This window comes from Bubalus kerabau, unplaced genomic scaffold (assembly GCF_029407905.1).
Source record: "Bubalus kerabau isolate K-KA32 ecotype Philippines breed swamp buffalo unplaced genomic scaffold, PCC_UOA_SB_1v2 scaffold_55, whole genome shotgun sequence".
NCBI classification, from domain to species: Eukaryota; Metazoa; Chordata; class Mammalia; order Artiodactyla; family Bovidae; genus Bubalus; species Bubalus kerabau.
Window position 1 is genome coordinate 196,491 of NW_026577909.1, and position 10,034 is coordinate 206,524.

Sequence of the window (10,034 nt, forward strand, 5' to 3'; positions counted from 1 at the left end):
CTCCAAACGGAAGAGGAGGCTGGACTCCCTTGAGGCCGCTCAGGGGGCTCCAAGAGACCCGCGTCGCGACTCGAGAGGAGAGCGGAGTCCTTGGCTTCCCCTCGAGACGAGGCCGGACTCCCCGGGGGAGCCTGCAATGCAACCCCGAGATCCCTGCCTTCCCTGGAGAGGGATATTAGGTCCCGGACACACGCCTAGGTGAGGTCTCTTCGGCCCTGCACTGACTCGAGCGCAACCCCCAGCTGTCCCTCGCAACCCGAGGGGAAGATTGGGCTTCCCAGGGCCAACCCAAGGGGAAGGCTGAGATCCCCGTCGTAACTCGAGAATGCCGCCGCAACTCGAGAAAAACCACGTGGTTCCCACCTCTTGGCAAGATGAGGCCGTTGCCCGCGACGGCGTCTCAAGGGAAGTCCCCTGTTCCGCCCTGAAGGGCGAAACGGTCCCTGACAGCCTTCCTGCGACACCCAAAAGTCCCCCGACACGCCGGGGTCCCCCGAGGGGAACACCGAGGGTCCCAGCACCACTTCCTCTGAGCCCCTTCTCCCCTCCTGATCGCGACAGGAGAGGCGATTCCCCTGCGTGGTCTGGAAGGGGTTCCCGGCCTTCCCGGCGCACCTCAGGATGAGGCCGGTCTCACGAGGAAATTCGAGACGAGCCACGTGGGTGGGGCCACATGCCGAACGCCCCCGATTCCCCGGTCCGCCCTTGAGAAGGACCCGAGGCCCGGACCCCTCTTCGAAGGCAACCCTGTGGGTGAAGGCACAACACGAAGGGGCACTGCCACCCCCGGGCATCGTCCGCAGAGACCCGCGGGTTCCACACACAGCTCGACGAGGGGCCTGAGACCCCCTGAGCAACTCGAGAGGCCAGCGGGGTTCCCTTCCTCAGACAAGACGAGGCCTGACTCTCCTGTCCCAACTCTGCAGGGACCCTGCGGTCGGAGTCCGAAACGGAGAGGAAGCCTGAGGTTCCTGCCTCCCCTCGAGGTGAGGCCCTCTTCCGTTGCGCCAGACCCAGCGGAGTCCCGAGGGGCCCCGCCACCTCCACAGGATCCCTCGCCTCTCAGAGGCACCCTGGGAAGTTCCCTAAGGTCCCCGGCAGAAGGCGAGGGAAACGAGGGTTTCCCGCCGCCCCCCGACAAAGACCTCGAGAGTCCTTCTTCAACGCGTCTCGAGGCCCTAGTCCCCTCCCGTGACTCGAGAGCCAGGACGCGCTCCCCCTCGCCACGCGCATGGAGACCTGACTTCCCTGGCACCGCACGAGAGGCTCCCTGAGATCCTCGTCTTGCCTCGGGAGAAAACCCCCACGGGTGCCGCAGCTCGAGGAAACCCCTGAGACGCCCCCGTCCTCGCGAGCTGAGGGCCTTCTTCTCCTGCATGGCCTGGAGAGCAATCCCGGGTCCTCTCTCCAAACGGAAGAGGAGGCTGGACTCCCTTGAGGCCGTTCAGGGGGCTTCAAGAGACCCGCGTCGCGACTCGAGAGGAGAGCGGAGTCCTTGGCTTCCCCTCGAGACGAGGCCTGACTCCCCGGGGGAGCCTGCAATGCAACCCCGAGATCCCTGCCTTCCCTGGAGAGGGATATTAGGTCCCGGACACACGCCTAGGTGAGGTCTCTTCGGCCCTGCAGTGACTCGAGCGCAACCCCCAGCTGTCCCTCGCAACCCGAGGGGAAGATTGGGCTTCCCAGGGCCAACCCAAGGGGAAGGCTGAGATCCCCGTCGTAACTCGAGAATGCCGCCGCAACTCGAGAAAAACCGCGTGGTTCCCACCTCTTGGCAAGATGAGGCCCTTGCCCGCGACGGCGTCTCAAGGGAAGTGCCCTGTTCCGCCCTGAAGGGTGAAACGGTCCCTGACAGCCTTCCTGCGACCCCCAAAAGCCCCCCGACACGCCGGGGTCCCCCGAGGGGAACACCGAGGGTCCCAGCACCACTTCCTCTGAGCCCCTTCTCCCCTCCTGATCGCGACAGGAGAGGCGATTCCCCTGCGTGGTCTGGAAGGGGTTCCCGGCCTTCCCGGCGCACCTCAGGATGAGGCCGGTCTCACGAGGAAATTCGAGACGAGCCACGTGGGTGGGGCCACATGCCGAACGCCCCCGATTCCCCGGTCCGCCCTTGAGAAGGACCCGAGGCCCGGACCCCTCTTCGAAGGCAACCCTGTGGGTGAAGGCACAACACGAAGGGGCACTGCCACCCCCGGGCATCGTCCGCAGAGACCCGCGGGTTCCACACACAGCTCGACGAGGGGCCTGAGACCCCCTGAGCAACTCGAGAGGCCAGCGGGGTTCCCTTCCTCAGACAAGACGAGGCCTGACTCTCCTGTCCCAACTCTGCAGGGACCCTGCGGTCGGAGTCCGAAACGGAGAGGAAGCCTGAGGTTCCTGCCTCCCCTCGAGGTGAGGCCCTCTTCCGTTGCGCCAGACCCAGCGGAGTCCCGAGGGGCCCCGCCACCTCCACAGGATCCCTCGCCTCTCAGAGGCACCCTGGGAAGTTCCCTAAGGTCCCCGGCAGAAGGCGAGGGAAACGAGGGTTTCCCGCCGCCCCCCGACAAAGACCTCGAGAGTCCTTCTTCAACGCGTCTCGAGGCCCTAGTCCCCTCCCGTGACTCGAGAGCCAGGACGCGCTCCCCCTGGCCACGCGCATGGAGACCTGACTTCCCTGGCGCCGCACAAGAGGCTCCCTGAGATCCTCGTCGTGCCTCGGGAGAAAACCCCCACGGGCGCCGCAGCTCGAGGAAACCCCTGAGACGCCCCCGTCCTCGCGAGCTGAGGACCTTCTTCTCCTGCATGGCCTGGAGAGCAATCCCGGGTCCTCTCTCCAAACGGAAGAGGAGGCTGGACTCCCTTGAGGCCGCTCAGGGGGCTCCAAGAGACCCGCGTCGCGACTCGAGAGGAGAGCGGAGTCCTTGGCTTCCCCTCGAGACGAGGCCTGACTCCCCGGGGGAGCCTGCAATGCAACCCCGAGATCCCTGCCTTCCCTGGAGAGGGATATTAGGTCCCGGACACACGCCTAGATGAGGTCCCTTCGGCCCTGCAGTGACTCGAGCGCAACCCCCAGCTGTCCCTCGCAACCCGAGGGGAAGATTGGGCTTCCCAGGGCCAACCCAAGGGGAAGGCTGAGATCCCTGTCGTAACTCGAGAATGCCGCCGCAACTCGAGAAAAACCACGTGGTTCCCACCTCTTGGCAAGATGAGGCCCTTGCCCGTGACGGCGTCTCAAGGGAAGTCCCCTGTTCCGCCCTGAAGGGCGAAACGGTCCCTGACAGCCTTCCTGCGACCCCCAAAAGTCCACCGACACGCCGGGGTGCCCCGAGGGGAACACCGAGGGTCCTGGCTCCCCTTCCTCTGAGCCCCTTCTCCCCTCCTGATCGCGACAGGAGAGGCGACTCCCCTGCGTGGTCTGGAAGGGGTTCCCGGCCTTCCCGGCGCACCTCAGGAGGAGGACGGTCTCACGAGGAAATTCGAGACGAGCCACGTGGGTGGGGCCACATGCCGAACGCCCCCGATTCCCCGGTCCGCCCTTGAGAAGGACCCGAGGCCCGGACCCCTCTTCGAAGGCAACCCTGTGGGTGAAGGCACAACACGAAGGGGCACTGCCACCCCCGGGCATCGTCTGCAGAGACCCGCGGGTTCCACACACAGCTCGACGAGGGGCCTGAGACCCCCTGAGCAACTCGAGAGGCCAGCGGGGTTCCCTTCCTCAGACAAGACGAGGCCTGACTCTCCTGTCCCAACTCTGCAGGGACCCTGCGGTCGGAGTCCGAAATGGAGAGGAAGCCTGAGGTTCCTGCCTCACCTCGAGGTGAGGCCCTCTTCAGTTGCGCCAGACCCAGCGGAGTCCCGAGGGGCCCCGCCACCTCCACAGGATCCCTCGCCTCTCAGAGGCACCCTGGGAAGTTCCCTAAGGTCCCCGGCAGAAGGCGAGGGAAACGAGGGTTTACCGCCGCCCCCCGACAAAGACCTCGAGAGTCCTTCTTCAACGCGTCTCGAGGCCCTAGTCCCCTCCCGTGACTCGAGAGCCAGGACGCGCTCCCCCTCGCCACGCGCATGGAGACCTGACTTCCCTGGCGCCGCACGAGAGGCTCCCTGAGATCCTCGTCGTGCCTCGGGAGAAAACCCCCACGGGCGCCGCAGCTCGAGGAAACCCCTGAGACGCCCCCGTCCTCGCGAGCTGAGGGCCTTCTTCTCCTGCATGGCCTGGAGAGCAATCCCGGGTCCTCTCTCCAAACGGAAGAGGAGGCTGGACTCCCTTGAGGCCGCTCAGGGGGCTCCAAGAGACCCGCGTCGCGACTCGAGAGGAGAGCGGAGTCCTTGGCTTCCCCTCGAGACGAGGCCTGACTCCCCGGGGGAGCCTGCAATGCAACCCCGAGATCCCTGCCTTCCCTGGAGAGGGATATTAGGTCCCGGACACACGCCTAGGTGAGGTCTCTTCGGCCCTGCACTGACTCGAGCGCAACCCCCAGCTGTCCCTCGCAACCCGAGGGGAAGATTGGGCTTCCCAGGGCCAACCCAAGGGGAAGGCTGAGATCCCCGTCGTAACTCGAGAATGCCGCCGCAACTCGAGAAAAACCACGTGGTTCCCACCTCTTGGCAAGATGAGGCCCTTGCCCGCCACGGCGTCTCAACGGAAGTGCCCTGTTCCGCCCTGAAGGGCGAAACGGTCCCTGACAGCCTTCCTGCGACCCCCAAAAGTCCCCCGACATGCCGGGGTCCCCCGAGGGGAACACCGAGGGTCCCGGCACCGCTTCCTCTGAGCCCCTTCTCCCCTCCTGATCGCGACAGGAGAGGCGATTCCCCTGCGTGGTCTGGAAGGGGTTCCCGGCCTTCCCGGCGCACCTCAGGATGAGGCCGGTCTCACGAGGAAATTCGAGACGAGCCACGTGGTTGGGGCCACATGCCGAACGCCCCCGATTCCCCGGTCCGCCCTTGAGAAGGACCCGAGGCCCGGACCCCTCTTCGAAGGCAACCCTGTGGGTGAAGGCACAACACGAAGGGGCACTGCCAACCCCGGGCATCGTCCGCAGAGACCCGCGGGTTCCACACACAGCTCGACGAGGGGCCTGAGACCCCCTGAGCAACTCGAGAGGCCAGCGGGGTTCCCTTCCTCAGACAAGACGAGGCCTGACTCTCCTGTCCCAACTCTGCAGGGACCCTGCGGTCGGAGTCCGAAACGGAGAGGAAGCCTGAGGTTCCTGCCTCCCCTCGAGGTGAGGCCCTCTTCCGTTGCGCCAGACCCAGCGGAGTCCCGAGGGGCCCCGCCACCTCCACAGGATCCCTCGCCTCTCAGAGGCACCCTGGGAAGTTCCCTAAGGTCCCCGGCAGAAGGCGAGGGAAACGAGGGTTTCCCGCCGCCCCCCGACAAAGACCTCGAGAGTCCTTCTTCAACGCGTCTCGAGGCCCTAGTCCCCTCCCGTGACTCGAGAGCCAGGACGCGCTCCCCCTGGCCACGCGCATGGAGACCTGACTTCCCTGGCGCCGCACAAGAGGCTCCCTGAGATCCTCGTCGTGCCTCGGGAGAAAACCCCCACGGGCGCCGCAGCTCGAGGAAACCCCTGAGACGCCCCCGTCCTCGCGAGCTGAGGACCTTCTTCTCCTGCATGGCCTGGAGAGCAATCCCGGGTCCTCTCTCCAAACGGAAGAGGAGGCTGGACTCCCTTGAGGCCGCTCAGGGGGCTCCAAGAGACCCGCGTCGCGACTCGAGAGGAGAGCGGAGTCCTTGGCTTCCCCTCGAGACGAGGCCTGACTCCCCGGGGGAGCCTGCAATGCAACCCCGAGATCCCTGCCTTCCCTGGAGAGGGATATTAGGTCCCGGACACACGCCTAGATGAGGTCCCTTCGGCCCTGCAGTGACTCGAGCGCAACCCCCAGCTGTCCCTCGCAACCCGAGGGGAAGATTGGGCTTCCCAGGGCCAACCCAAGGGGAAGGCTGAGATCCCTGTCGTAACTCGAGAATGCCGCCGCAACTCGAGAAAAACCACGTGGTTCCCACCTCTTGGCAAGATGAGGCCCTTGCCCGTGACGGCGTCTCAAGGGAAGTCCCCTGTTCCGCCCTGAAGGGCGAAACGGTCCCTGACAGCCTTCCTGCGACCCCCAAAAGTCCACCGACACGCCGGGGTGCCCCGAGGGGAACACCGAGGGTCCTGGCTCCCCTTCCTCTGAGCCCCTTCTCCCCTCCTGATCGCGACAGGAGAGGCGACTCCCCTGCGTGGTCTGGAAGGGGTTCCCGGCCTTCCCGGCGCACCTCAGGAGGAGGACGGTCTCACGAGGAAATTCGAGACGAGCCACGTGGGTGGGGCCACATGCCGAACGCCCCCGATTCCCCGGTCCGCCCTTGAGAAGGACCCGAGGCCCGGACCCCTCTTCGAAGGCAACCCTGTGGGTGAAGGCACAACACGAAGGGGCACTGCCACCCCCGGGCATCGTCTGCAGAGACCCGCGGGTTCCACACACAGCTCGACGAGGGGCCTGAGACCCCCTGAGCAACTCGAGAGGCCAGCGGGGTTCCCTTCCTCAGACAAGACGAGGCCTGACTCTCCTGTCCCAACTCTGCAGGGACCCTGCGGTCGGAGTCCGAAATGGAGAGGAAGCCTGAGGTTCCTGCCTCACCTCGAGGTGAGGCCCTCTTCAGTTGCGCCAGACCCAGCGGAGTCCCGAGGGGCCCCGCCACCTCCACAGGATCCCTCGCCTCTCAGAGGCACCCTGGGAAGTTCCCTAAGGTCCCCGGCAGAAGGCGAGGGAAACGAGGGTTTACCGCCGCCCCCCGACAAAGACCTCGAGAGTCCTTCTTCAACGCGTCTCGAGGCCCTAGTCCCCTCCCGTGACTCGAGAGCCAGGACGCGCTCCCCCTCGCCACGCGCATGGAGACCTGACTTCCCTGGCGCCGCACGAGAGGCTCCCTGAGATCCTCGTCGTGCCTCGGGAGAAAACCCCCACGGGCGCCGCAGCTCGAGGAAACCCCTGAGACGCCCCCGTCCTCGCGAGCTGAGGGCCTTCTTCTCCTGCATGGCCTGGAGAGCAATCCCGGGTCCTCTCTCCAAACGGAAGAGGAGGCTGGACTCCCTTGAGGCCGCTCAGGGGGCTCCAAGAGACCCGCGTCGCGACTCGAGAGGAGAGCGGAGTCCTTGGCTTCCCCTCGAGACGAGGCCTGACTCCCCGGGGGAGCCTGCAATGCAACCCCGAGATCCCTGCCTTCCCTGGAGAGGGATATTAGGTCCCGGACACACGCCTAGGTGAGGTCTCTTCGGCCCTGCACTGACTCGAGCGCAACCCCCAGCTGTCCCTCGCAACCCGAGGGGAAGATTGGGCTTCCCAGGGCCAACCCAAGGGGAAGGCTGAGATCCCCGTCGTAACTCGAGAATGCCGCCGCAACTCGAGAAAAACCACGTGGTTCCCACCTCTTGGCAAGATGAGGCCCTTGCCCGCCACGGCGTCTCAACGGAAGTGCCCTGTTCCGCCCTGAAGGGCGAAACGGTCCCTGACAGCCTTCCTGCGACCCCCAAAAGTCCCCCGACATGCCGGGGTCCCCCGAGGGGAACACCGAGGGTCCCGGCACCGCTTCCTCTGAGCCCCTTCTCCCCTCCTGATCGCGACAGGAGAGGCGATTCCCCTGCGTGGTCTGGAAGGGGTTCCCGGCCTTCCCGGCGCACCTCAGGATGAGGCCGGTCTCACGAGGAAATTCGAGACGAGCCACGTGGTTGGGGCCACATGCCGAACGCCCCCGATTCCCCGGTCCGCCCTTGAGAAGGACCCGAGGCCCGGACCCCTCTTCGAAGGCAACCCTGTGGGTGAAGGCACAACACGAAGGGGCACTGCCAACCCCGGGCATCGTCCGCAGAGACCCGCGGGTTCCACACACAGCTCGACGAGGGGCCTGAGACCCCCTGAGCAACTCGAGAGGCCAGCGGGGTTCCCTTCCTCAGACAAGACGAGGCCTGACTCTCCTGTCCCAACTCTGCAGGGACCCTGCGGTCGGAGTCCGAAACGGAGAGGAAGCCTGAGGTTCCTGCCTCCCCTCGAGGTGAGGCCCTCTTCCGTTGCGCCAGACCCAGCGGAGTCCCGAGGGGCCCCGCCACCTCCACAGGATCCCTCGCCTCTCAGAGGCACCCTGGGAAGTTCCCTAAGGTCCCCGGCAGAAGGCGAGGGAAACGAGGGTTTCCCGCCGCCCCCCGACAAAGACCTCGAGAGTCCTTCTTCAACGCGTCTCGAGGCCCTAGTCCCCTCCCGTGACTCGAGAGCCAGGACGCGCTCCCCCTCGCCACGCGCATGGAGACCTGACTTCCCTGGCACCGCACGAGAGGCTCCCTGAGATCCTCATCTTGCCTCGGGAGAAAACCCCCACGGGTGCCGCAGCTCGAGGAAACCCCTGAGACGCCCCCGTCCTCGCGAGCTGAGGGCCTTCTTCTCCTGCATGGCCTGGAGAGCAATCCCGGGTCCTCGCTCCAAACGGAAGAGGAGGCTGGACTCCCTTGAGGCCGTTCAGGGGGCTTCAAGAGACCCGCGTCGCGACTCGAGAGGAGAGCGGAGTCCTTGGCTTCCCCTCGAGACGAGGCCTGACTCCCCGGGGGAGCCTGCAATGCAACCCCGAGATCCCTGCCTTCCCTGGAGAGGGATATTAGGTCCCGGACACACGCCTAGGTGAGGTCTCTTCGGCCCTGCAGTGACTCGAGCGCAACCCCCAGCTGTCCCTCGCAACCCGAGGGGAAGATTGGGCTTCCCAGGGCCAACCCAAGGGGAAGGCTGAGATCCCCGTCGTAACTCGAGAATGCCGCCGCAACTCGAGAAAAACCAGGTGGTTCCCACCTCTTGGCAAGATGAGGCCCTTGCCCGCGACGGCGTCTCAAGGGAAGTGCCCTGTTCCGCCCTGAAGGGTGAAACGGTCCCTGACAGCCTTCCTGCGACCCCCAAAAGTCCCCCGACACGCCGGGGTCCCCCGAGGGGAACACCGAGGGTCCCAGCACCACTTCCTCTGAGCCCCTTCTCCCCTCCTGATCGCGACAGGAGAGGCGATTCCCCTGCGTGGTCTGGAAGGGGTTCCCGGCCTTCCCGGCGCACCTCAGGATGAGGCCGGTCTCACGAGGAAATTCGAGACGAGCCACGTGGGTGGGGCCACATGCCGAACGCCCCCGATTCCCCGGTCCGCCCTTGAGAAGGACCCGAGTCCCGGACCCCTCTTCGAAGGCAACCCTGTGGGTGAAGGCACAACACGAAGGGGCACTGCCACCCCCGGGCATCGTCCGCAGAGACCCGCGGGTTCCACACACAGCTCGACGAGGGGCCTGAGACCCCCTGAGCAACTCGAGAGGCCAGCGGGGTTCCCTTCCTCAGACAAGACGAGGCCTGACTCTCCTGTCCCAACTCTGCAGGGACCCTGCGGTCGGAGTCCGAAACGGAGAGGAAGCCTGAGGTTCCTGCCTCCCCTCGAGGTGAGGCCCTCTTCCGTTGCGCCAGACCCAGCGGAGTCCCGAGGGGCCCCGCCACCTCCACAGGATCCCTCGCCTCTCAGAGGCACCCTGGGAAGTTCCCTAAGGTCCCCGGCAGAAGGCGAGGGAAACGAGGGTTTCCCGCCGCCCCCCGACAAAGACCTCGAGAGTCCTTCTTCAACGCGTCTCGAGGCCCTAGTCCCCTCCCGTGACTCGAGAGCCAGGACGCGCTCCACCTGGCCACGCGCATGGAGACCTGACTTCCCTGGCGCCGCACAAGAGGCTCCCTGAGATCCTCGTCGTGCCTCGGGAGAAAACCCCCACGGGCGCCGCAGCTCGAGGAAACCCCTGAGACGCCCCCGTCCTCGCGAGCTGAGGGCCTTCTTCTCCTGCATGGCCTGGAGAGCAATCCCGGGTCCTCTCTCCAAACGGAAGAGGAGGCTGGACTCCCTTGAGGCCGCTCAGGGGGCTCCAAGAGACCCGCGTCGCGACTCGAGAGGAGAGCGGAGTCCTTGGCTTCCCCTCGAGACGAGGCCTGACTCCCCGGGGGAGCCTGCAATGCAACCCCGAGATCCCTGCCTTCCCTGGAGAGGGATATTAGGTCCCGGACACACGCCTAGG